This window comes from Tamandua tetradactyla, chromosome 2 (assembly GCF_023851605.1).
Source record: "Tamandua tetradactyla isolate mTamTet1 chromosome 2, mTamTet1.pri, whole genome shotgun sequence".
NCBI lineage: Eukaryota > Metazoa > Chordata > Mammalia > Pilosa > Myrmecophagidae > Tamandua > Tamandua tetradactyla.
Window position 1 is genome coordinate 215,985,881 of NC_135328.1, and position 7,371 is coordinate 215,993,251.

At 50.0% G+C, this 7,371-nt stretch overlaps 1 long non-coding RNA gene across 1 annotated transcript; it reads left to right on the forward strand.

Moving 5' to 3' along the window:
• The first annotated feature begins 354 nt into the window (after positions 1-354).
• On the forward strand, positions 355-3,978 carry LOC143664655 (uncharacterized). Its single transcript, XR_013166570.1, has 3 exons — positions 355-798; positions 1,127-1,186; positions 3,736-3,978. It is a non-coding gene; the product is annotated as an uncharacterized LOC143664655 (long non-coding RNA).
• The last annotated feature ends 3,393 nt before the right edge of the window (positions 3,979-7,371 follow it).

Sequence of the window (7,371 nt, forward strand, 5' to 3'; positions counted from 1 at the left end):
GCTTTACACGGGCTCTGGGGTTTGCACCAGCCTCCCCGTAAGCAAGAATTTTAGGAGAAAGTCTCTCGAGTCAGGGCACCCCCCAGCCAGGCTCAGGCACCCCACGCCAGGGTGGATCCCGAACACAGGGGCATGACCAGCCCCCAACCTGTCCCCAGTCCCCCCCGGGAGATTGCTGCAGGCTTAGCTAGACTTGAGCCAACTTGGTTGCCTGAATTTTTACTGCGGATCTGGGGACAACGGGCAGGGCCGGTGTGAGCTCCCTAAGGCTCCTGCTTATTATTTTACCATAATAACCTGAAGTCAATGTTTACGCATCACCAAGGCAACAGCCCAACTCTGCCTGGCCCTCGGCCTCCATCCTGCCTCGCACGGTGGGGCTGAGGGCAGGAGGTGGACCGAGGAAAATGAGTCAGCCCTTCTCCCCCTACCACCTGGGAAAACAGTGACCCAAAAAACGAATCCCGGCTTCTCTTATGGGGTGCCCATTCTTTCTCGTGGTCCTGAGACGCAGTGCCTTTACCGCAAGTGGGACGAGGTCATCCGAGACCTCTGCGCTGGAATTTTTATCTTATTTTTGTGGAGGTGGTGGTCAGGGCCAGGAGGTTTTGCAAACATTCTGTTGATGTTTAACATACAGGAAGAAAGTGCGCGTGTCGTGAGTGTGCAAAGCAGCGGATTTTCACAGACTGGACACACCCTGGAAAGCGACGCCGGGATCCAGAAACAGCACGTGACCAGCCCCCCTCGAACTCTCGCCACACCCCTCCCTGTCTCTGTACCCTCAGTGGTGACCAGGTCTGAACTTCTCCCAGCCCAGATTAGTTCTGCCTGTTTTTGCACTCTTTACAAAAATGGAATCCGACACTGCGTTAGATAGAGCTGAGAGCTTTTTTAGACACTCGGAGGCTTGGGCTGCCTCCCTCACCTCCAGCTCTGGGAGGAAAGAATGGGGGTGGGGGTGGGTTTCAGGGGCCACCTTCCCTGCACCCACAGGCCAAGTGGGTGTCAAGGAAAGGAACTCGATGACATGATCTCAGCTGATAAATAGAATGTGGGGCGGGGGTGGGGGTCCGAAAGAAAAACAACTAGACTGAGCATCATTCTTTCTTGTGGTATGTAACAGGCTTCCTCGGTTTGTATCCACCTGTGCTCGTGATGGGAAAGGACAGGAACAGCAGAGCAGGTAACTATCCCAACCACGGGGCCTCTGGAACCCCCCCCCCCCAGATGACCTCACTTCTCCCGGCAGGATGCTGGAGGGAACCCAGTGGTCCTTGCTGCCATCGGTCATGTTTTTATGCCTTGTTGGAGCACGGATTCCGTCATGTGTCCTTATGGTGCTCGGCCGGCCTGGGCCCCTGGGCACGGCGCAGTGCCAGGGCAGGTGGGCGGGGTGGAGGGGCCCGGATGCTTCATCGCGTCCCCTTTGGACCAGAGAGTCTCAGGCTCTCGGCAGTGAAGGAGCAGCTTCTCGGATTTCCGATCCCCCGCAGGCTGCTGCTTTCATAAATACGAGAACAAGGAGATAGTTGAGCAAATGAAATGGAAAAGAGCAACAGCTCTACAACCTACCAGCTCCAATGTTTAAATTATTATTAGACACAGCCACAAAACTGCATTTCAAAGCTCTCAGGAGGCGCATCACAGGGGAGGAGGCGTGTGGCGCTGCGCAGGGCGTATCTGGCGCAGCCAGGGGAGGAGCCGCACGCGGGCCAGGGGCAGCAGGTCTGGGGGCGGCACCTGGGGGGGCCTCAGGCCGCGCCTCTGTCCCCGCTGCCCGTCACTGCCCACCTGGCAGCTGTCCGTGGGCTGGATCTGCTCCTGGGCCTCCTTCCAGCCCCTGCCAGCGGCGTTTTCCTTCCTGTTTCTGCTGCGTTTGCCGAAGGAAGGCACAGAAAGCTCTGCCCGCCCATTTCAGGACCTTTTATAAGGACCCCCCCCCACGCCCATCACCCTTGTTCCTTCAGTATTCCTTAGAGACACGGTGAGCTCCACCTCACTTCTGTTTCTGCCTTGGCTGCCTTCTCCCTCTCAGATTTGGCCTGAGTTTGCTCAGGACCCAGGTTGGCATGTGACAGGTGACAGGAAGCCGTGCCCCGCTCCGGCTCTCTCTCCCCCCTTCGCCCCACCCCCGGCCTGCACTGGCTCCTGGGCTCCTGGTCAGGGAGACACTGAGGGCCTGGGAAGGGGTACCCGGGGTGTTTAGGAGACAGCTTTGCCCCCTGCTTGCTCAAGAGTCTTGGTTCCTTTCACTTACATGCAGTAACTGGAATATGCAAATTCGTAGGGACAGAAAGTAGAATAGGGCTGACGGGGGTGGGGGGTGGAGGTGGAGGTGGGGAATGGAGAGGTGAGGCTCAGTGGGTGCAGAGGTTCAGTTCGGGGTGATGGAAAGTTTCGGTCATGGATGGCGGTGATGGCCACCCATCATTGTGAATGGAATTAACGCCACTCAGCTGTGTATGTGAAAGTGATTAAAATGGGGAATTAAATGTTATACATTTCTTATCACAATGAAAAAATTAAAATAAAAGATTGTCGGTCCTGGGCCCTGATGCCAAGCTCATGAGTCCCGGGGGTCATCTCCACTGGGAGCCTCTGGCACCCACATGGGCCCCTGGCCGCTTGGTCCAGGGCCAGGTCACTGCCAGGTAAGTCAACTGCACTCCCCGATGCCCTCTCTATCCCGACGGGAATTTCGGGGCTTAGGTCCTCTCTCCCACAGAGGCCCCCCGGAAAGGCTTCTCCTTCTCCTTTGCAGCCGGGACCCTTCCTCTGTGGCCACGCACAGGCTCAGCCTCCCCAGCAGACACCCACTGAGGGCTGCCCTGGCCCCAAAGACGCCAAACCCCTCATACCAGAATGTCATGAGTCTGGGTGGAGTGAAATCGCGGGAGGGGGACGGTGAGGAGGGTGGAGGGTTTTCTGCGGGAGGTGCTTTCTATCTGGCCTCCATCGGGGGAGATGGAGAGAGGTGGGGACGGCCTGACCCCACTCAGAAAAACGCGCATAGAACCCGCGGCGCTTGCAGTCACGAGCTGTCACTGTTCTTGTTCTTACTGAAGGCTCCTTGCTTTCCCCTTTCCTCTCTGCATTCTTCTGCTTTCTTTTTTTTCTTCCTTCTTAATAACCCTGACTGCATATTTTCTCTAAACCAAACCATCTGTTTACTTGCTTTTATAAGCAGTAATAATGGCAGTGAAGACCCAAGAGTCCTTTGGGTCCCAGCACTGTCCCAGGCTGTGTTCAGGCAGCTCGAAGAAGTTCAGGGCAGCAAGCAAGGGCTGCAGGCCAGGGTGTGCAGCGGGCTTCACTCCTTCCCCCTGAAGTTGCCCGTTCAAAGCCGCTGTCTCTCTGCAGTCTTGGCAAGTTGCTCTCACTTCTGCAGCAACAGGACTCTCGGGGCACCTGCCTGCGGCGAGCTGCCTGCTGGACGAGGATGCAAGCGTAGAGGAGCTGGGCAATGAGGTGGCTGGGTGAATTCAGACTTCTCAGGTGCCAAGAGACCAATCGGAGGGATCGGACTGCGCCCTGAGAAGGTCCAAGCCCAAGAAAACAATTCGACAACAATGATGAGTGCCTAGGTGACAGAGAAAAAAAAGAAGAGAGAGGAGTCTGTTTGGGAACAGATTCCAGCTTCCAGTTTCCAAGGTATTAGTAATTCAAGCAGCAGTGAGTGTAATATTTACTTGGGAAACTATGAAAAATCCTATAACAATGTTCTTTTAACAGCTTTCATCGGCTCCCTTGGTTGCGTGTGCAGTCTGCCACCCAATCATCGACAGAGTGGCCCTGTGCCATCTGGCAGCGGGCGTCAGCACTGCGGGGTCAGCTGGGACTTACAGCCCCAGCGTGTGCGAGGCGGCCTCTGCCATGGGGCCCCTGGCAGACTCCAGGCCCCGGAAGTCATGGTGAAGGATGCCATAGCTCACCTCTTGCATGAGAAAGAGCCCGGAGACAGCGGTGCCAGCAACGACAGGGTCTGGCCCAGCAAGTAGGCCAGAGATAAGATGGAATCCTGCTTCAATCTTATTTTATGTTATTTAAAACAAAATCTTTTTTTTTTTTGGTGGAGGAAGAGTGGGAAGTGGGAGCTAGGATGGCCAGCCATCTGGGTTTGCCTGGGACAAATGGGACTATCGGTGCTAAAGCCGGAAAAGTCCGGAACAAACCAGAAGGAGTTGGCTTCCCTAGTGTGGAGGGATGTCCAGTAGGATTCACAGTCAGCATTCATGGTTTGCCCCCAATTCACTCTATCTCCAAGAAAATCAAGTAACCTTCCCAGGGTTCATGCATAAAGGGGGTAGATTGGATTACCGTGGGGTGGGAGGCACTCAACCTCCTATGGGATGGGCAGGTAAGCTGACAGTGTCGAGGAGGGGTTTTAGGGTGCAGGTGCCTTGTGTGGGTGGCAGGGACCCAGGAGGAAGAGGCTCTTCTCTTGCGCTGAGACTTATTTCCATGCAGAACAGGGGCCTGGACAGCCAGGCGTCTGGTTTTCTAAAGAGTTTTTATGGGGAAGTTCCCCAAATCTTGAAATTTAGCTCAAAAATTAAGGGCACCCTATGTAGGCCACACAAACACATCTGCTCGCCAAGTGGGCCTCTGAGGCCTGCAGCCTCTTGGAGCGTACTTTCTACGTTTCCTGTCACGTCTGAAGTTAAACTCCAGGCAGCCATATCCTCAGTTAACTGGAAATTTGTCACATGGTTTACTGTGAGGAAGAGCAAGCAAATATATATATTTTAAAAAATGGTTTCATGGATTTAATTCTAAGAAACAATTCCTGCAAAATGTCCCAGGCTGGCATGCCTCTTCATTTATTTAGATGTCCATGGACCAGAAGAGTCAATACCATTGAGATGTTAAGATTTCTGCTGCAATATGGATGAGCCTTGAAAACGTGATACTAAGTGAAAGACACCTGACACAAAAGGCCATATATGTTAGATTTCAGTTGTATTAAATGTCCAGATTAGGCAAATTCATGGAGAACAGAAAGTAGGTTAGTGGTTGCCAGGACCAGGGGGAAAAATGGGGAGCACCTGCTAATGGGTCCAGGGTTTCTTTTTGGGGTGATAAAATTGCTCTGGAATTAGATAGCGGTGATGTGAATATACTAAAAAATCATGGAATAGTATACTGCAAATGGGGAATTTTATGGTGTATGAACCATACTCAACTAAACACAATATTGTTAAACTGTCTGTGGTGGTTTGGAGCTTTTATACCCCCAGGAAAACATGTTCTTAGACTCAATCCATTCCTGTGGGAGTAGACGCATTATAAATAAGATCTCAAGATGCTACTTCCGTTAAAATGAAGCCCCAACGAATCAGGTCAGGCTTTAATCTGGATTCCTAGAGTCCTTCATAAGCAGAATGAAAGTCAAACAGAGAAAAAGCCACATAGAGGGAGAATCCAGAGGCTAAAAGTCAACAGAACCTGCAAGAGAAGAGAGAGAAGCCAGGAGAGGCCACCAGGTGCATTGCCATGTGGCAGATAAGCCAAGGACCAAGAACCAATGGCAGTCAGCCCCAGAGTGCCAGTCTTCTGGGGGGAAGCATCACCTTGATGACTCCTTGGTTTGTGCTTTCTTTTAGCCTCAAAGCCATGAGCACCCCAATAGATTCCCATTGTTGAATTCAATGCCTTGCATGGTATTTGCTTTGTCAGCCGGGAAACTAAAACAGTTTTCAGTTCCAGAAAACTATTGCAAACACCAAAAAATGTGGAAACGACTTTGGAGTTGGGTAATGGGTAGAAGCTGGAAGAATTGCAAGATGCTTGCTAGAAAAGGCCAAGATTGCTTTGGAGAAACTGTTGGTAGAAATATGGACGGTAAAGGTAATTTTGATGAGGGCTTCGAAAGAATGATGAATGTGTTATTGCAAACTGGAGGAAAGGCCATCTTTTTTATACAGTGGCAGAGAGCCTGATAACATTGTGTTTTACTATCGAATGGAAGGCAGGACTTGAAAGTGACGAACTTGGATATTTAGCAAGGGAGATTTTCAGGTTGAAGGAAGGAAGGTGCAGCTTGGCTTCTATTTACAGCTTATAGTGAAAGGAGAGAGGAAAGGGATAAGCTGAGAAACGAATCTTAAGCACAGAGAAACCAGAAATTAATGGTTTGGAAAATTCTGAGCCTATCCAGATACAGGAATAGTCATTTTAATTGTATTTCACTTTATTGTGCTTCTCAGATACTGCGTTTTTTACAAATTGAAGGTCTGTGGCAACCCTGCACCGAACAAGTCTATTGGTGCCATTTTCCTAATAGCACATGCTCACTTCATGTCTGTGTGTCATATTTTGGTAATTCTCGCAAAATTTCAAAACCTTTCCATTGTAGTTATAGTTGTTAGGTCATCTGTCATCTTTGATGCTACTATTGTAATTGTTTAGGGGCACCATGAACTGCGGCCGTAGAAGATGGTGAACTTAATCGGTAAATGTTGAATATGTTCTGACTGCTCCACCGCTGGCCTTTCCCCCATCTTTCTCCCTCTCTTTGGGCCTCCCTATTCCCCGAGACTCAACAATAATGAAATTAGGCCAATTAATGACCTTACAATGGCCTCTAAGTACTCAAGTAGAAGGAAGAGTTGCACTCTAAATAAAAAAGCTAGAACTGATTAAGCTTAGTGGGAAGGTGTGTTGAAAGTCAAGATGGGCTGAGAGCTAGGCGTTCAGTTCCAAACAGTCATCCAGATTGTGAATGCACAGGAAAAGTTCCTGAAGGAAATTAAAAGTGCTACTTCCAGTAAATGCATGAAAGATAAGAAAGCGAATCAGTCTTACTGCTGATATGGAGACAGTTTTAGTCATCTAGATAGAACAAACCAGCCACAACATTCCCTTAAGCCAAACTTAATCTAGAGCAAGGCCCTGACTCTATTCAATTCTATGAAGGCTGAGAGAGGCGAGGAAGGTGCAGGAGACAAGTTTGAAGTTAGCAGAAGTTCCTTCATGAGGTTTAAGGAAAGGCACCATCTTCATAACATACAAGTGCAAGGAGAAGCAGCAAGTGCTAAGGCAGAAGCTGCAGCAAATTATCCAAAAGATCTAGCTAAGATCATCGATGAAGGTGGCCACAGTAAAAAGTGGATTTTCAATGTAGATGAAATAGTATTAGAAGAAGATATCACCCAAGGTTTTCAAAGCTGGAGAAGTCAATGCCTGGCTTCAAAGCGTCAGACGAGACTGACTCTTTTTAAGGGCTAATGCAGCTGGTGAATTTAAGTTGAAGCTGATGGTCATTTATCATTCCTGAAAATACTAGAACCCTTAGGAATTATGCTAAATCTACTCTGCCTGTGCTCTATTAGTGGAACAACAAAGCCTGGATGACAGCACATTTATTTA